At 38.5% G+C, this 21,265-nt stretch overlaps 1 pseudogene; it reads left to right on the forward strand.

Moving 5' to 3' along the window:
• Positions 1 to 6,926: 6,926 nt before the first annotated feature.
• LOC125114149 (uncharacterized) lies at positions 6,927 to 7,025 on the forward strand (annotated as a pseudogene).
• The last annotated feature ends 14,240 nt before the right edge of the window (positions 7,026 to 21,265 follow it).

Raw genomic sequence — 21,265 nt, forward strand, 5'->3', positions numbered from 1 at the left:
CTATTTTTAATTTTTTGAGGAGCCATCATTCTATTTCTTATAGTAGCTGTACTGTTTTATATTCCCACCAAGAGTACATAAAAGACCCAAAGTTGCCACATTCTCAGCAATGCTTGCTGTTTTCTGGATTTTTGATTTTTGACATATACATATTTTTTATATAATGATTTTTTTTCCATTATAGCTGGTTTACAGTGTTCTGTCAATTTTCTACCACACAGCATGATGACCCAGTCACATAGTTTTTGATCATATTATCATGCTCCATCATAAGTGACTAGACAGAGTTCCCAGTGCTATACAGCAGGATCTCATTGCTTATCCATTCCAAAGGCAATAGTTTGCATCTATTAACCCCAAATTCCCAATCCATCCCACTCCCTCCCCCTCCCCCTTAGCAACCACAAGTCTGTTCTCTGTGTCCATGATTTTCTTTTCTGTGGAAAGGTTCATTTGTGCCATATGTTAGATTCCAGATATGTGATATTATACGGTATTTGTCTTTCTCAAGGTTCATTTGTGCCATATGTTAGATTCCAGATATGTGATATTATATAGTATTTGCTTCACTTAGTATGAGAGTCTCTAGTTCCATCCCTGTTGCTGCAGATGGCATTATTTCATTCTTTTTTATGGCTGAGTAGTATTCCACCAGGTCTATATACACCACATCTTCCTAACCCAATCATCTGTCAATGGACATTTGGGTTGTTTCCATGTCTTAGCTATTGTGAATAGTACTGCTATGAACATGCGGGTGCATGTGTTTTTTAAAGGAAAGTTTTGTCTGGCTATATGCCCATGACTGGGATTGCTGGGTCATATGCTAGTTCTATGTATAGTTTTCTAAGGTACCTCCATACTGTTCTCCACAGTGGTTGTACCAGCTTATATTCCCACCAACAATGCAGGAGGGTTCCCTTTTCTCCACACTCTCTCCAGCATTTGTTATTTGTGGACTTATTAATGATGGCCATTCTGACTGGTGTGAGGTGGTATGTCTTGGTAGTTTTGATTTGCATTCCTCTAATAATTAGTGATGTTGAACATTTTTTCATGTGCTTGTTGGCCGTCTATATCTTCCTTGGAGAAATGTCTATTCAGGTCTTTTGCCCGTTTTTCAGTTGGGTTGTTGGCTTTTTTGCTGTTGAGTTGTATAAGTTATTTGTATATTTTAGAGATTAAGCCCATGTCAGTTGCATCATGTGAAACTATTTTCTCATATTCTGTAAGTTGTCTTCTTGTTTTCTTTTTTGTTTCCTTTGTTGAGCAAAAGCTTGTCAGTTTGACTAGGTCCCACTGGTTTATTTTTGCTTTTATTTCTGTTGCTTTGGGAGACTGACCTGAGAAAACATTTTTAAGGTTGATGTCAGAGAATGTTTTGCCAATGCTCTTTCCCAGGAGTTTGATGGTGTCTTGTCTTATATTTAAGTCTTTAAGCCATTTTGAGTTTGTTTTTGTGCGTGGTGTGAGGGTGTGTTCTGGTTTCATTGATTTGCATGCAGCTGTCCAGGTTTCCCAGCAATACTTGCTGAAAAGACTGTCTTTTTCCCATTTTATGTTCTTGCATCCTTTGTCAAAGATTAATTGACCATAGGCATCTGGGTTTATTTCTGTGTTCTCTATTCTGTTCCATTGGTCTGTATGTCTGTTTTGATACCAGTACCACACTGTCTTGATGACTGTGGCTTTGTAATATTGCTTGAAGTCTGAGAGAGTTATGCCTCCTGCTTGGTCTTTGCTCCTCAGAATTGCTTTGGCAATTCTGGGTCTTTTGTGGTTTCATGTACATTTTTGGACAGTTTGTCCTGGTTCTGTGAAAAATGTCATGGGTAATTTGATAGGGATTGCATTGAATCTATAGATTGCTTAGGGTAGTATGTCCATTTTTACAATATTAATTTTTCCAACCCAGGAGCATGGAATATCTTTCCGTTTCTTTACATCTTCTTTAATTTCTTTGATTAATGTTTTATAGTTCTCAGCCTATAAGCCTTTTAGTGCTTTGATCAGGTGTATTTGATTTTTTGGGGTGCAAATTTAAAAGGTATTGTATTTTTGTATTCCTTTTCTAGTATTTCATTGTTAGTATACAGAAATGTGACTGATTTCTGAATGTTAATTTTATATCCTGCTACTTTGCTGAATTTGTTGATCAGTTCAAGTAGTTTTGGGGTTGAGTCTTTGGGGTATTCTATATATAGTATAATGTCATCTGCATACAGTGACAGTTTTACCTCTTCTCTTCCTATTTTGATGCCTTTTATTTCTTTGGTTGTCTGATTGCTGTGGCTAGGACTTCCAATACTATGTTGAATAACAATGGTGAGAGTGGGCATCCTTGTCTTGTTCTGGATTTTAGTGGGAAGGCTTTCAGCTTTTCTCCATTGAGTATTATATTTGATGTGGGTTTGTCATAAATGGCTTTTATTATGTTATTGTAGTTTCAATTTCCATTTCCCTAGGATTACTGACGTTGTATATCTTTTCATGTGCTTATTGATCATCCATATATCTTCTTTGGAAAAATGACTATTCAAGTCCTTGGTTCAATTTTGAAGTAGTTTCTTTTAGAGATTCTCTATATATTCTGAATATTAATCCCTTATAGATAAATGATTTTCAAATATTTTCTCCCATCCTGTGGGCTACCTACTCTGTGGGTAGTGTCTTTTGATGAACAAACTTTAAACTTGGTCATGAAGTCCAATTAGTTTGGTGTCAAGTCTATGAAATCACTGCCAAGTATAACACATGATGCTTTTGTCCTGTTTTCTTCTAAGAGTTTTATTGTTTCAGAACTGACATTTAGGTTCTTGATCCATTTTGAATTAATTTTTAATATGATGTTAGGTACAGGTCCAACTTAATTTTTTGCATGTGGATACCAAATTTCCCAGCCCCATTTGCTGAAGAGTGTCCTTTCCCCAGTTTGACTAGGGTCTTGGCACCCTAGTCAAAAATCATTTGACCATATATTTGAGGGTTTACTTCTGGGCTTTCTACTCTATTCACTGGTCTACATATTTTTCATTATGCCAAAACCACACTGTTTTGATTACTGTAGCTTCATAGTACATTTTTTGTCTTTTTAGGGCCGCACACAACACATATAGAAGTTCCCAGGCTAGGGGTGAATCAGAGCTGCAGCTGGCAGCCTATGCCACAGCCACAGCAATGTCAGATCTGAGCCACATCTGCAACCTACACCATAGCTCATGGCAATGCCGGATCCTTACCATATTGAGCGAGGCCAGGCATCAAACCTGAGTCCTCATGGATGCTAGCTAGTCAGATTAGTTTCTGCTGAGCCACAACGGGAAATCCTGTAGTAAGTTTTGAAATCAGGAAGTGTGACCCCTAGAGTTTTGTTCTTTTTCAAAATTGATTTGGCTATTCAGGGGTTCCTTGAGATTACAGATGAATTTTTGGATGAGTTTTTCTATTTCTAAAAAAAGTGTCATTGGGATAATAGGAATTTCACTAGATTTTAGACCACTTTTGGTAGCATCGACATCTTAGCAATATTAAGTCTTCCAATCCATGAATGTAGAATGTATTTTCACATATTTATGTCTTTAATTTCTTTCCACAAAGTTTTGTAGTTTCCATTGTACCGGTCTTTCACCTCCATGGTTAAGTTAGTTCCGAGTATTTTGTTTTTGATAGTATTGTAAATGGAATTGTTTTCATAACTTCCTTTTTTGATTGTTCATTGTTAGTGTATGGAAAAGCAACCAATTTTTGCATGTTGACTGTATCTGGCTCTTTTGATTCTGAAAGGGTTTTTTTTGGAAGAATCTTTAAGGTTTTCTACATATAAGATCACATTATTTATGAAGAGATAATTTTACCTCTTCTTTTCCAATATAGATGCTCTTTATTAGTTTTTCTTGCCTAATTGCTCTGGTTAGTGCTTACAGTACCATGGCTGAATAGAAGTGGTGAGAGCAGACATCCTTGCCTTATTCCTGATCTTAGAGGAAAAGCTTTGAATTTTTCACTATTGAATATGTTTGCTGTTGGTCTTTTCACGAGTTTTATTATGTGAAGGTAGTTTCCTTCTATTCCTAATTTGCTGGGTTTTTTATCATGAAAGGGTGTTGAATTTTGTAAATGTTTTCTTTGCACAGTTGAGATGATTATGTGGGTTTTCCCCCCTTCATTATTTTAATGTGGCATATTACATTAATTGATTTTTGTGTGTTGAAACGTCCTTGCATGCCAGGAATAAATTCCACTTGGTGTCATGGTATATAATCCTTTTAATATACTGCTGAATTTTGTGTTCCCAGTATATTTTGTTAAGGATTTGCATTGATGTTCATAGGGATTTTTTTTGTAGTGTCTTTGGCTTTGGTTTATGCTAATGCTGGCCTTATAGATTGAGTTAAAAATGATCCCTTTTCAATTTTTAGGAAAAGTTTGAGAACTATTGATTTTTTAATTATGTCTTAGAATTCACCATTGAAGCCTTTGGGTCCTGGACAACTGCAGTCCAGGTGGGCAGATAGATTCATGGTGTTTCACACTCTGCCTCCTTCCTCCTGTGTCTCCTATTAATCCTTACCTTATCAATATCTACTCTACGGCCTAACAATCTAAATATTTTACCATATGAACCTGTCTCTTTTGTTCATCTAACCGCATCCTTATAGTTTAAAGTAATTAACCTTCAATTATTTAAAAAATATCACTCCATTCTTCTTTTATCTGGTGTTGCTGTGAGAAATCTGATGTCAGTCTGATCATTACTCCTTTATAGGCATCTTCGCTCTCTACCTGGATATTTTAGAATATTGTTTTATTTTCTCAGATTTCACTTTGATATGTCTGTGTGGGATGTACCTCATCTCTTCTGCTTGGTACTCTGATTCTTTTATTCTAAAGTCTTTCACTTTTCCCAGGTGGCAGATTAATCTTGATTATTTCTTCAAATTGTTCCTCCTCTAAATTTTCTTTTATAATCTCTTATAATCTTGGTTTTGGCAATATTATTTCTTTCCCACACATTTTCAGTTTTTTTTCCCTATTTTATACATTGTCAGCCTTTCTTGATGCTTTCTTGGAGAGTTCCTCAGTCTGATCTTTCAACCTATTAATTTGTTCTTCAATTTTTATCACATATGTGATGTTCTTTATTTTAACTATTGTGCTTTTTAAACTTAGAATTTCTACTTTGTTTATTTGGCAATTTCTTTTACCTGTTTCATATTGCTAAGATATTTTCTTATCTATTTAGGTATATTGACTGTGCTTACTTAATTTTTATTCTAGTCTTACTAACTATTCTGCTTCAAATGGTTTTTCTTGTCCAGTTCTCATCCTCTTTTGCAGTAAATGATTCTGCCTATATTTAGTTGTTTTGGCCTTTGAGCTCATATTTCCTTGATTATTTTAGCTATTCTGATGATGTGTTTTGGGGAAGAATGAAAGGCCAGATCCCATTTAATTCAGAGTTGTAAAGAGATGAACCCCACACACCAGAGTTTCTTCAACACTCAAATTTTCTGTCACCCCACCAGGCGAATCCTCTAGATGGGCTATGTCCTTAAAAACCCCTGGGGAAGTGGAACCCACCATCTAAAGGGGCCTCTCCTTGCCTTGTAGTCAATAGCCCCTGAGGTCTAGAGGGGAACAGGAGAGGGAGTGAATGCCAAAGGTACCTGGTCGGTCAGATTCTGGCACCAGGTCAGTTAGCATCTGCTTTTATCAACATCTTTTATTTTTTTATTTTTTTGTCTTTTTGCCATTTCTTGGGCCACTCCTGCGGCATATGGAGGTTCCCAGGTTAGGGATCTAATCAGACCTGTAGCTGCCAGCCTACACCAGAGCCACAGCAACGCGGGATCTGAGCTGCATCTGCGACCTACACCACAGCTCACGGTAATGCCGGATCATTAACCCACTGAGCAAGGGCAGGGATCGAACCCGCAACTTCATGGTTCCTAGTCAGATTTGTTAACCACTGCGCCACGACGGGAACTCCTGCTTTTATCAACATCTTAATGGACAAGGCTTCTATACTCCTTCAATATCACCACCTATACCTATACCAGAGGCCTGGCATGTTGCTGCTATTGCTACAGGGAAGAGGCAGGTGAAGTCTGTCCCAAAGCTATGTTGAGAAGAAGCAGGACAAAGCTGAAAGGATTTCATACTCTCTTCCATTGCCACCTTCACCTCCTATCCTCTTCAGACTGCATCAATCCATATTACCCACATAAACCACTTCAAAACATGTTTAGCCTTCTGGAGTTTTCTCAAAGGATTTAGCTCTTGGAATCCTTGCTTTTCTTTTACCTCCATAGTTTTCTAGCTTTATCTGCAGGGAGGGAGCCAGCAGTCCAAGCCAGTTTGCCATGATCTGCTGTCAGTGGATGTTTATGTCTTGAGGAATGGACACCTTGCTGTCTCTACCTCTGGTTCCACTGATCTCTGGATGAAGGGGGAGATTTATGACTATATTTTAGGGTTTCAGCCTAAGAAACTCCATCTTATTTCAAAGCAAAGTTGCTGAAAACTATCTGATTTCTCTTTTTACAGTCTAAGGCCCCCTAGAATAATCTTGCAGAGATGGGGATGGTGACTGAGTTTCCTTGAGACTTTGGGTTCAGGCTGAACCATCACAGGCCCTCTAGCCACTCCTCAGAGACTGGGGACTGCAGCTTGCTCCTTCATCTGGCTTCTTCCTGTGGTCATATAATAAGTATGACTTTGTGAGAAATCTTTGTAAGAAATCATTAAAGTGACTCCCAAAGTTCTTGTACCATTTCACATTCTTACCAGTGATGTATGATAGTTATGGTTGCCCCATATAGTTGCCAGTACCTGGTATTTTCAGTTAAAGCCTTTCTTTTTTTTTTTTTGGTCATTCTAATAGGTTTGTAGTAGAATCTTATTTGTGATTTTAATTTGCATTTCTTGTGCTTGCTTTCAGAAACACATATACGAAAAATGGAACAATATAGAAAAGCATGGCCCCTGTGCAAGGATGACAAATTTGTGAAGTATTCCATTTTTTTTCAAGACAATACATCCAAAAGAAAGCAGAATACACATTCTTTTCAAGTGCACATGGAACATTCTCTAGAATTGACTATATACTAGGGCACAAAATAAGCCTAAACAAATTTAAGAGAATACAAATTATTCAGGCATCTTCTCTGACTACAATGCCATGAAACTAAAAATCTACCACAGAAAAATAAATGAGACAAAATGATTATATGGAGACTAAACAACATGGTACTAAAAAGCCAATGGATCAACAATGATATCAAACAAGAAATTAAAAAATACCTCAAGGCAAATGACAGTGAAAACATAACCATACATAATCTATGGGATACATCAAAAGCAGTCCATAGTAATATAGTCCTTCTTCAAGAAACAAGAAAAATCTAAATAAATAACTTTTCTCTCCATCTAAAAGAATTTAAAAAAAGAACAAACAAAACCTAAGTCAGCAGAAGGAAGGAAATAATAAAGATCAGAGAGGAAATAAATAAAATAGAGATTAAAAAACAATAGAAAAAATCAAGAACACCAAGAGCTGGTTATTTGAAAAGGTAGAAAAAATTGACAAACCTCTGTCCAGGCTTAACAAGAAGAAAAGAAAATAGAATGAATGCAAATAAACAAAATAAAAAATGAAAGAGGAGAAATCATAACTAATACTGCAGAAACAAAAAAAAGAGCATTTGCATTTATTTAAAGACTAATAATATTAGTTATCTCTTCATGTGCTTTTTTTGCTATCTATATATATTCTTTTACAAAATATCTGTTTAAATATTTTGTCCATTAAAAAATAGAGTTGTGGAGTTCCCGTCGTGGCTCAGTGGTTAACAAATCCGACTAGGAACTATGAGTTTGCAGGTTCGGTCCCAGCCTTGCTCAGTGGGTTAAGGATCCAGCATTGCCACGAGCTGTGGTGTAGATTGCAGACGTGGCTCAGATCCCCCATTGCTGTGGCTCTGGCATAGGCTGGTGGCTATGGCTCCGATTAGACCCCTAGCCTGGGAACCTCCATATGCTGCGGGAGTGGCCCAAGAAATGGCAAAAAGACAAAAATAAATAAACAAATAAATAAAAAATAGTGTTGTCATCTTCTTGAGTTGTAAGAGTTTGTAAGTTATTATATAAATTCATATTTTTCTCCTAGTTTGTGGAGTACTACTCTTTTTTTTTTTAAATCTTTTTAGGGCAGCATGTGCAGCATATGGAAGTTCCCAGGCTAGGGGTCAAATTGGAGCTGCAGCTGCCAGCCTACACCACAGCCACAGCAACACGGGATCCAAGTAAATCAGAGATGCAGATGCAGGCCTATGGCATAGCCATGGCAACACCAGATCTAAGCTGCACCTGTGATCTATGCTGCAACGTGCAGCAATGCTGGATCCTTAATTCACTGAGCAAGGCCAGGGATCAAGCCCACAATTTCATGGACACTATGTCAGGTTCTTAACCTGCTAAGCTGAAGCAGGAACACCTTGTTCTTATTTTTCAAAAAAATGTGGCTACTCTAGGTCTTTTGTATTTCCATATAAATTTTATAATGAGCTAGTTAATTTCTACTAACAGAAGAATTTGGATTGAGATTTCACTGAAGCCCTATATCAGTCTAAATATAACTGACCTGTAGCAATATTGAGTCTTCTAGTGGACAAATTTCTGGAAAGATATAACCTGCCAAGACAGAAGCAAGAAGAAACATGCAATTTGAACAGATTAATTGCTAATAGTAAAAGTGAATTTATAATAATAATAATAATAATTCCCAGCAGAGTAAAGTCCAGGACTGAATGGCTTCACATGGGGAATTCTAACAAACACATAAAGAAGAACTAATAGTCCTTCTCAAACTACTCCAAAAAACTGAAGAGAATGGAACACTCCCAAATTCATTCTATGAGGCTACCATTACCCTGATATCAAAACCAGACAAAAACACTACAAAAAATTAAATGCCAATATATTTAATAAATATAGATGCAGAAATCCTCAATAAAATATTAGTGAACCAAATCTAACCATATATAAAAAAGATCATATACCATGATCAAGTTGGATTTAATCTTGGGACATGAAAATGGTTAACATCCACAAATCAATCAATATGATACACCATATTAACAAAAGGATAAAAGTCATATGATCATTCTGATATGTAGAAAAAAATTTTTGACAAAATACAATTTGTTCATGATAAAAACTCTCAGAGTAGACAGAGAGGCACCATATATAATGACTGTTTATGACAACCCAGAGCTAACGTCATACTCAATGGTGAAAAGCTAAAAGTCTTTCCTCTAAATTCAAGAAAAAGACAAGGATGCTTACTTTCAGTCTCCCCCCTCAATATTAGAACTGATAAATTAATTTGGCAAAGTTCAAGTATACAAGAATAATAACTAGAAATCTGTTGCTTTTTTATACATCAACGATGAACTATCAGACAGAGAAAGTAAAAAGGCGATCCTATTTAAAGTCACATTGAGAACAATAAAATAGTCAGAAATAAACTTAACCAAGTATATATCCTGAACACTATAAAACACTGAGGAAGGGAACTAAAGATGATACAAAGAAATGAAAAGATATCCTGTGCTCTTAGATTAGAAGAATTAATATTGTTAAAATGGACACACTACCCAAAGCAATCCATAAATTTAATGAGATTCATATCAATACTCATGATTTTTTCACAGAACAGGAAGAAATAATCCTAAAATTCATTTGGAACCACAAAAGACCCTGGATTGCCAAAGCAATCTTGAGAAAAAGGAACAAAGCTGTATATACCACATTCCCAGATTTCAGACTATACTACAAAGCTACAGTAATCAAGACAGTACAGTACTAGCATAAAACCAGACACATAGATCAATTGAACACAACAGGGAGCCCAGAAATAAACTAATGCACCTATGGTCAATTAATCTACAACAAAAAAGGAAAGAACATAAAATGGAAAAAAAAAAAACAGGCTCTTCAATAAGTAGTACTGCGAAAACCAGACAGCTTCATTTAAAACGATGGGATTAAAACATTTTCTCACATCATATACAAAAATAAATTCAAAATGGATTAAAGACCTAAATGTAATGCCTGAAACCATACAACTACTAGAAGAGAACATAGGCAAAATACTCTTTGACAAAAATTATAGCAATATATTTTTTTGGACCTGTCTCCTAAGGCAAACAAACAAAAATAAAAATAACAGGAAAGATAAACAAATAATTAAACTTCAAAGCTTTTGCACAGCAAAGGAAACTACTGACAAAATGAAAAGACAACCTACAGAATGAGAGAAAATATTCTCCCCAAATGATGCAACCAACAAGAAGTTAATATCCAGAACAAAGCAAATATTTCATACAACTCAATATCAAAACACCAAACAATCTAATAAAAAATGGGCAAAAGATCTGAATAGACATTTCCCCCCAAATTACATACATACGGCTACCAGGCACACAAAAGTTGCTCAACATCTTTAATTATCAGAGAAATGCAAATCAAAGCTACATTGAGATGTCATCTCACACCTGTGAGAAGGGCTATCATCAAAAAGACCACAAATATATATATACACAATGGAATACTACTCAGCCATAAAAAGAATGACATAATGCCATTTGCAGCAACATGGATGGAGCTAGAGAACCTCATACTGAGTGAAATGAGCCAGAAAGACAAAGACAAATACCATATGATATCACTTATAACTGGAATCTAATATCCAGCACAAATGAACATCTCCTCAGAAAAGAAAATCATGGACTTGGAGAAGAGACTTGTGGCTGCCTGATGGGAGGGGGAGGGAGTGGGAGGGATCGGGAGCTTGGGCTTATCAGACACAACTTAGAATAGATTTACAAGGAGATCCTGCTGAATAGCATTGAGAACTTTGTCTAGAGACTCATGTTGCAACAGAAGAAAGGCTGGGGGAAAAATGTAATTGTAATGTATACATGTAAGGATAACCTGACCCCCTTGCTGTACAGTGGGAAAAAATAATAATAAATAATTAAAAAAAAAAAGACCACAAATAACAAATGTTGGAGAAGAAATGGAGAAAAGGGAACTCTAACACACTGTTGGTGGGAATCTAAATTTGTACAGCTACAATGGAAAACAGTATGGATATTCTTTTAAAAAACTAAAAAAAGAAATATAATATGATTCAAAAATTCCACTCATGGGTATATATCTGGAAAAAATTAAAACATTAATTTGAAAAGATACCCCACTGTTCATAGCAGCACTACTTACAACAACCAAAATACAGAAGCAAGCCAAATGCCCATCAAGAGACAAATGGATAAAGAAGACACAATACACACACACACACACACACACACACACACACACACACACACACACACACACAGAGGAATATCACTCAGCCCTTAAAAAGAATGGAATTCTGCCATTTGCAGCAACATGTATTGACCTAGAGAATATACTTAGTGAAATAAGTCAGAGAAAGACAAATACTGCATGCTATTACTTATATGTGGAATCTAGAAAAAATACAAATAAATGTAAATGCAAAACATAAACAGACTCACAGATACAAGAAACATACTTGAGATTACCAATGGGGAGAGGGAAGAAGGGACAAATTAGAGGTACAGGATTAAAAGATACAAACTACTATGTATAAAATAGATTTAAAAAAAGGACATATTGCAAGCACACGGAATTATAGCTATTTTCCTGTAATAACTTCTAATGAAATATAATCTGTAAAAATACTGAATCACTATGATGTACACCTGAAATAATGTAATATTGTAAACCAACCATACTTCAATAAAAATATTTTTAAAAACAATATCAACTTTCCTAACACATACAATGATATATCTATTTATTTCTTTAATTTTTCTCAGCCATAGTTCGTTTTTAAAAATGGAGATAAAAATCACACTTTTAGTCACTTTAAAGTGTACAATCCAGTATCTTTCAGTATATTCAAAATGTTATGCAAGCATGCTACTAATTCTAGAACACTTCCATCACCCCCAAAAGAAGCCCATACTTTTTAAGCAATCACCCTCCACTCTAAATACCCTCCTCTACCCCATTCTCTGGCAACCACTAATCTACTTTCTATCTCTAGAGACTTGTCTATCATGTATATTTAATATATGTGGAATCATACAACATGTGGTTTTTGATGTCCGGCATAATGATTTGGAGGTTCATCTGCATGGTAGCATATATTAGTGTTTAATTTTTTAAATTGCAAAATAACTGTCCATTGTACAGCTATAACACATTTTATTTATCCATTCATCTGGTCATGGACATTGGGGTCATTTCCATTTTTTGGATAGTACTGCTATGAATATTAAGATATAAGTTTATGTGAGAGTCCCTATTTTTTGATTGGTGAGTTTAACCCATTCACATTTACTGTACTTTTATTTTTCTTTCATTCTTGAAGGATATTTTTGCTGTATATAAAAATTATAGATTGCCTTTTTTCTTTTAGTTAGTACTATACTACAAAGAAACACTCATCAAAACCGCATGGTACTGGCACAAAGACAGAAATAGAAATCAGTGGAACAGGATAGAAAGCCCAGAATTAAACCCATGCACCTACAGCCAACTCATCTAAGACAAAGGAGGCAAGAATATACAATGGAGAAAGGACAGCTTGTTCAATAAGCGGTGCTGGGAAAACTGGACAGCCACGTGGAAAAGAATGAAATTAGAACACTCCCTCACACCATACACAAAAATAAACTCCAAATGGATTAAAGACCTAGATATAAGACCAGACACTATCAAACTCTTAGAGGAAAACATAGGCCAAAGTCTCTCCGACATAAGCAACTGCAACATCTCACATCCACCTCTTAGACTAATGACAGTAAAAACGAAAACAAGTGGGACTTAATTAAACTTAAAAGTTTCTGCACAGCAAAGGAAACCCTAAGCAAAATGAAAAGACAACCCACAGAATGGGAGAAAATCTTTGCAAATGAATCACCTAACAAAGGATTAATCTCCAAAATTTATAAACAACTTCTGCAGCTCAATACCAAAAAAACAAACAACCCCATCAAAAAATGGGCAGAAGGTCTAAACAGACAATTCTCCAAAGACATATGGATGGCCAAAAAACACGTGAAAAGATGTTCAACGTTACTCATTATTAGATAAATGCAAATCAAAACCATGATGAGGAGTTCCCGTCATGGCACAGTGGTTAATGAATCTGACTAGGAACCATGAGGTTGTGAGTTTGATCCCTGGCCTTGTTCAGTGGGTTAAAGATCTGGCATTGCTGTGAGCTGTGGTGTAGGTTGCAGATGTGGCTCGGATCCTGCATTGCAGTGGCTCTGGCGTAGGCCAGTGGCTACAGTTCTGATTAGACCCCTAGCCTGGGAACCTTCATATGCCACGGGAGTGGCCCTAGAAAGGACAAAAAGACAAAAAACAAAAACAAAAACAAAAACAACCCACGATGAGGTACCACCTCATACCAGCCAGAATGGCCATCATCAAAAAGTCTAAAAACAATAAGTGCTAGAGAGGGTGTGGAGAAAAAGGAACCCTATTACACTGTTGGTAGGAATGTAAATTGGTGCAACCACTGTGGAAAACAGTATGGAGATTCCCCAGAAAAGTAAAAATTGAACCACCATTTGATCCAGCAGTCCCACTCCTGGGCATCTATCCAGAAAAAAACATTACTTGAAAAGACACATTCCCTCCAATGTTCATTGCAACACTATTTGCAATAGCCAAGACATGGAAACAACCTAAATGTCCATTGACAGAGGAGTGGATCAAGAAGATATGGTACATATACACAGTGGAATATTACTCATCCATTAAAAGGAATGAAATACTGGCATTTTTTGCAACATGGATGGACCTAGAAACTATCATGCTAAGTGAAATCAGCCATACAATGAGACACCAACATCAAATGCTTTCACTGACATGCGGCATCTGAAAAAAAGGACAGACTGAACTTCTTTGCAGAACAGATGCTGACTCACAGACATTGAAAAACTTTTGGTCTCCGGAGGAGACAGTTTGGGGGGTGGGGGGATATGCTTGGGCTGTGGGATGGAAATCCTGTGAAATCAGGTTCTTATGATCATTATACAACTACAGATGTGATTAGTTCATTTGAGTAATTTAAAAAAAATAAATAAAAATCAAGCCTGGGTAAATGTAAGAAAATTAACACCATATCAAGCTTCTTTTTTAACTACAACACTATAAGACTTGAAATCAACAAGGAAAAAACTGTCGAAAGACCCCCACAAACATAAGAGATTAAGCAACATGTTATTACACAATCTATGGATTACTGAAGAAATCAAAGAGGAAATTAAAAAATATGTAGAAGCAAATGACAACAAAGACACAACACTTCAAAACCTATGGTATGCAGCAAAAGCAGTTCTACGAGGGAAGTTTCTAGCAATACAAGCCTACCTCAGGAAACAAGAAAAAGCTCAAATAAACAATCTAACTTTATGCCTAAAGCAACTAGAGAAAGAATAGACAAAACCTAACGTTAGCAGAAGGAAAGAAATCATAAAGATTGGAGCAGAAATAAATGAAATAGAAATGAAGAAAACCACAGAAAAGATCAATGAAACTAAAAGCTGGTTCTTTGAAAAAAAGTCACCAAAACTGAGAAATTCTTAGTCGGACTCATTAAGAAAAAAAGGGAGAGGGTTCAAATCAATAAAATTAGAAATGAAAAAGGAGAAGTTACAATGGACATCACAGAAATACAAAGGGTTGGAACAGACTACTACAAGCAACTGTATGCCAATAAAATGGACAATCTCAAAGAAATGGACAAATTCTTATAAAGGTACAATCTCTAAGACTAAATCGGGAAGAAATAGAAATGATGAACAGATCAATCACAAGTGTTAAGACCGAAACTCTGATTTAAAAACTTCCAACAAACCAAAGTCCAGGACTTGATGGCTTCACAGGCAAATTATATCAAACATTTAGAGAAGAGCTAATACCTATTCTTCTAAAACTATTCCAAAAAATTGCAGAAGAAGGATCACTCCCAAATTCATTCTGTTTGGCCACCATCACTCTGATACCAACCAAAGACACCACTCACAAAAAAAGAAAATGACAGGCTAATACCACTGATAAACATAGATGCAAAAATCCTCAACAAAATACTAGCACTAAAAGAATCATATACCAGAATTCCCATCATGGTGCAGCAGAAATGAATCTGACTAGGAACCATGAGGTTGCAGGTTTGATCCCTGGCCTTGCTCAGGGGGTTAAGGATCCAGCATTTCCATGAGCTGTGGTAAAGGTCGCAGACGTGTCTCGGATCTGGTGCTGCTGTGGCTGTGGCGTAGGCTGGCAGCTATAGCTCTGATTGGACCCCTGGCCTGGGAACCTCCATATGCCACAGGTGCAGCCCTAAAAAGGCACAAAGACCAAAAAAAAGAAAAAGAAAGAAAGAAAGAAGGAAGGAAGGAAGGAAGGAAAGAAAAAGAAAGAAAGGAAGGAAGGAAGGAAGGAAGGAAGAAAGAAAGAAAGAAAGAAAGAAAGAAAGAAAGAAAGAAAGAAAGAAAGAAGGAAAGAAAAAGAAAGAAAGAAAGGAAGAAAGAAAATCAGTCAGTCAGTCATATACCATGATCAAGTGGGATTTATCCCAGGGATGGAAGGATTCTTCAATAATTGCAAATCAATCAGTGTGATACACCACACTAACAAATTGAAGAATAAAAACCACATGATCAAATCAATAGATGCTGAAAAAACTTTTGACAAAATCCAACACCCATTTCTGATAAAACCCCCCAGAAAGTGGGCATAGAAGGAACCTACCTCAACATAATAAAGACCATATATGACAAATCCACAGCTAACATCATTCTCAACAGTGAAAAGCTGAAAGAATTTCCGCTGAGATCAGGAACAAGACAAGGATGTCCACTCTCGCCACTTCTATTCAACATAGCTTTGGAAGTCCTAGCCACAGCAATCAGAGAAGAAAAAGAAATGAATTCAAACTGAAAAAGAAGTAAAACTACCCCTGTTTGTAGATGACATGATACTGTACCTAGAAAATCCTATAAGATGCTACCAGAAAATTGTTAGAGCTCATTAATAAATTTGATGAAGTTTCAGGATACAAAATTAATACGCAGAAATCAACTGCATTTCTATATACTAACAATGAAAGATCAGAAAGAGAAGTTATGGAGATAATCCCATTTACCATTGCATCAAAAAGAGACAAAAAAACTGTACTCGGAAAACTATAATATGCTGATGAAAAAAAACAAAGATGATACAAACAGATGAAAAGATATACTATGTTCTTGGGTTGGAAGAAGCAATATCATCAAAATGACTATATCACCCAAGGCAATCTACAAATTCATTGCAATCCCTATCAAATTACCAATGGCTTTTTTCACACAGAACTGTATCAAAAAATTTTTAAATTTTCATTGAAACTCAAAATTCCCTGAGCAGCCAAAGCAATCCTTACAAAGAAAAGTGGAGCTGGAGGAATCAGGTTCCCTGACTTCAGACTATACTACAAAGCTACAGTCATCAAAACAGTATGGTACTGGAACAAAACCAGAAATACAGATCAGCGGAACAGGACAGAAAGCCCAGAATTAGACATGCCCCCACAGTCAACAAAGGAGGAAAAGGTATACAATGGAGAAGACAGTCCATTCAATAAGTGGTTCTGGAAAAACTGGACAGTTACATGTAAAAGAATGAAATTAGAACACTCTCTAACACCATACAAAAAAATAAACTCAAAATGGATTAAAGACCTAAATAAAAGACCGGATACTATAAAACTCTTAGAGGAAATCATAGGCTGAACATTCTCTGACAGAAACCACAGCAATATCTTCTCAGATCCATCTCCTAGAGTAATGATAATAAAAATGAAAATAAACAAATGGGACCTAATTAAACTTAAAATTTTTTGCATAGCAAATGAAACAAAAGGACAACCCACAGAATGGGAGAAAATATTTGCAAATGAAGAAACCGAAAAGGGATTAATCTCCAAAGTGTAAACACCTCCTGTAGCTCAATATCAAAAAAAACCAACCCCATCAAAAAATGGACAGAAGACCTAAACAGACATTTCTCCACATACAGATGACCAAAAAACACATAAAAAGATGTTCAACATCACTAATTATTAGAGAAATGCAAATTGAAACTACTATGAGGTACCACCTTACACCAGCCAGAATGGCCATCATCAAAAAGTCTACAAATAATAAATGCGGGAGAGGGTGTGGAAAAAAGGGAACCTTCCTACACTGTTTGTGGGAATGTACATTGGTGCAATCACTATGGAAAACAGTATGAAGGTTCCAGAGAAAACTAAAAATAGAACTATCATTTGATCAGGCAATCCCACTCCTGGGCATCTATCCAGAGAAAACCATAATTTGAAGATACATGCAGCCTAATGTTCACCGCAGCCCTGTTTACAATAGCTAAGACATAGAAGCAATCTAAATGTCCATCAATAGAGGCATGGATAAAGACGATGTGGTACATATATACAAAGGAATCTTAGCCATAAAAAGGAATAACAGCATTTGCAACAACATAGATGGACTTAGAAACTACCATACTAAGTGAAGTTAGACAGTGAAAGACAAATATATGATTTCACCTATATCTGGAATCTAAGAAAAAAGGATACAAATGAACTTTTTTGCAGAACAGAAACAGACTCACAGACTTTGAAAAATTTATGGTTAACAAAGGGGAAGAGGGGAGTTCCCGTCGTGGCACAGTGGTTAACGAATCCGACTAGGAACCATGAGGTTGCGGGTTCAGTCCCTGCCCTTGCTCAGTGGGTTAACGATCCGGCGTTGCCGTGAGCTGTGGTGTAGGTTGCAGACGCGGCTCGGATCCTGCGTTGCTGTGGCTCTGGCGTAGGCCGGTGGCTACAGCTCCGATTCGACCCCTAGCCTGGGAACCTCCATATGCCGTGGGAGCGGCCCAAGAAATAGCAACTACAACAACAAAAAAGACAAAAGACAAAAAAAAAAAAAAATAAGGGGGGGGAGAGGGTCATTGCAGGGATGGACTGGGGCTTTGGGATTGGCATATGCGCAGTGAAGTATATGGAATGACTGGTCAGTGGGGACCTGCTGTATAGCACAGAGAACTCTCCCCAACATTCTGTGATAATCTATGTAGGAAAAGATTCTGAGAGAGAATGGATATGTGTATATGTATGAATGGATCACTTCAATGTATATCAGAAATTATCACAACCTTCTAAATTAACTATACTTCAATGATACTTAAAAAACAAAAAATTAAAGTATCTTTCATAATCTTGACCATTAAAAAAAAAGTCTGGCATCCTGTTTAGGCCAAGGCTCTGATTCAGCTCAGGTTCTGGGTCATTGGGATCAAAACAGCCTCAGGCCAGCTGTGGTTTTAGCACTTGCTTACCAACTTGGCTTCCTGAGTCCTCTTTTCAGCCCCTCACCATTTTCCTTACTACTGTGTGAGCTCTAATATGCAGTTAAAGGGGTATTTGATTTATGTTCACTATTCCTCTGTATTTTTTACCAGGATAGTTTTTTTGTTTGTTTTGTTTTGTTTTTTCAGGCTGTTTAACCCATAGTGTACTGCTGGAAATGGGAGTCTGCTCTTTGCCCTGCTGCTCTCCTGGTCCACCTCCACACAGAGGAATGGTGTGGGGGAAAGAGTGGACTTGGCACCAGGGACCTTGTGTAATGCTACCATGTGCTGACTGTATGGCTGGCCACTGGCAGTCCCTTCCTTTCATAGGGCTTCAGTCTTCCTCTTTCTAAAGAGAGAAATTAGATACCCTGATCCCTGGGTTTCCTTCTAGTTTTTATTTTGAGTCTATTTGTGGATAGTCTTCCTCTCTCCTGAAGATACACTGATTCTTGGGTTTCCTTCTAGTTTTTATTTTCTTTGAGTCTATTCGTGGATAGTCTTCCTCTCTCTGGGGCTTTCTACTGGCCTGAACAAGAACCGGGAAAATGCCCTCAGTGATAAGGGAGGCTCTGGGCTACTAACCATTACATGTCCCCCTGACAGGCTGAGTACTTGGGAGGTGAATGATCAGATCACCACTTACTTCCCTGCTGGCACAGGTAGCACAGAGCAAGGCCTACAGAAGCCTACCCTTTAGGCTCTTGCTCAAATTCTACCCTCACTTCAGCTAAGACATCTTCCTAAAAACTGAGGTCTGGTAGAAGGAAGAGCTATCTCATGGATGGCAGAGACTGGCAGTTCACTGGCAGTGGCTGCCTGTCCCTTTGTGTTGAAGATGGAATCTTAGGCATCACCTGGTTTCGGAGTGCTGCGACTGAATAATGACGTCTGCAAAGGCCTGGGACAAGGGGCAGCAGGACGTGCACATGTGCTCACCATCTCTGCAATGTGCACTGGAGTTTTAACACATGTTTTGCTTTAGGAAGCCATGGACCTCCTTATATCCAAGGAAGATGTTGACAGGAGGGAGCTTGAACACCCACTAGTCTAGTCAGACAAGAGCTATGATTTCCTGAGATAATCTCATATCTTCCCGTCAGGCCTGGTCTGTTGAGAACATTTCTAGGGGAGTGAGGCCTGATCCCCTTCTCCTCCTGTTTCCATGGAGAAGGGGGGCTTCCCTTTTTGTCCCTCTTCCCCAGCACAGTTTGATGATGTGGCACTGCACATTCGCTGGGCCTTGTTCCACCAATGAGAGGCGTCCCTGCTCACAATAGCTCGGTTTGGCCACATTTCTGTGTGGCAAGCACCCTGGGTTGGGCCAGAACCTGTGCTTTAGAGACAGGTGTGTGCCCCCTGTGCACGCAGCTGTTGAAGTGCACAGCTGAGCGTGCAGGCCCCAAGGATGGATTCAGGGTGGAAGGAAAGAGTGAGCCCACATCTCCATTGCAGCCTTCACCAGAGCCCTGCCTGAGGACCTGGGGGCCCTACGTGCCATGACAGAAGGTGGGCCTGCTTCCCCTTGCCTTCTGATCCTTGAGTGTCCTTGTGCTCAGGAGGGGAACAGTGTAGAGAGGCTAGACGCCCAAGGCCCCTAACAACTATCAGGTCCTTAGGTTCAGAGGATTCAGGCTTACGAATAGCACATTGTTTCAAATCTATTTCTAGAGGGACAAACGTATGGTTTTTAAAAAGCCTTTGAGGAGTTCCCGTTGTGCCTCAAAGGTTAACAAAACTGACTAGCATCCATGAGGACCCAGGTTTGATCCCTAGCATCACTCAATGGCTTAAGGATCTGGCGCTGCAGTGAGCTGTGGTGTAGGTCACAGACGTAGCTCGGATCTGGCGTTGCTGTGGCTGTGGCATAGGCCAGGGGCTACAGCTCTGATTGGACTCCTAGCCTGGGAACCTCCATATGCCATGGGTGCGGTCCTAAAAAGACAAAAAGACAAAACAAAAGCAAAAACAATGATACAAGGGATAAAAATTAAGCATCTCTGAATTAAGAAAGCATCTACTTACAGAGGGAGCACAAGTAGTTGAGCAGGGAGCCCATCAACCCCCTTGCCCAGGGGCCAGGGCCAGAGGTGGCTCTCTTCCAGGCTTGCAGAGCAAGGCAGACCCTCTGGGGTCCTTACCCTGTTGGGAAATGGCTCCCAGGAGCCCATGACAAGCAGTCCCAGAGCTAATGTGACATGTGCCCAAGGAACCGCCAGGGAGGAGCTGGCACACCAGAGGGGGCTGTTCTCTCTGGGCCCGTGATGCTGGTAAGGATTTCTCAGGCTGGCAGCTTAGGGAGGGGCATCTAATCCACCAAAGGGCACTGAGACTGGGCTAAAAGTGGATGTTGGCACTTGGGGGGGCCACCAGAGGGCCCATGGGTGTGGCCTGACACTCTCCCCTCCCTTCCATCTCACTCCAGGCCCTTGCCCCTCAGTTGCTTGGCCTCCTCTCGTCTCTCCCTGCCCTCCGCCCACACTCTCCTCATCACTCCATCCCTTCCTTTGCCTCTTCTACCACCCGCTCTGCTTTCTCCTGTCTCTGTCCCCTCTTCTCCCTCCCATCCAGTGTTCCAGCTGGGCCAGAATCCAAGGCCTTCCCCACCCAGTGAAGGGCAGGAGGTGAGGTAAGTCCCATCCAAGACCTCCCCAAGGTTAATGTGTCATTGGCTCAGCCCTGTGGAGACCTTCATTTCCCTGGGAGAGTCTCAGGCTGATGTCTCTGGCCACAGAGGAGCTCTGGGTCACAGGAACAATGTTTC

Source organism: Phacochoerus africanus, chromosome 1, assembly GCF_016906955.1.
Source record: "Phacochoerus africanus isolate WHEZ1 chromosome 1, ROS_Pafr_v1, whole genome shotgun sequence".
Taxonomy (NCBI): Eukaryota; Metazoa; Chordata; class Mammalia; order Artiodactyla; family Suidae; genus Phacochoerus; species Phacochoerus africanus.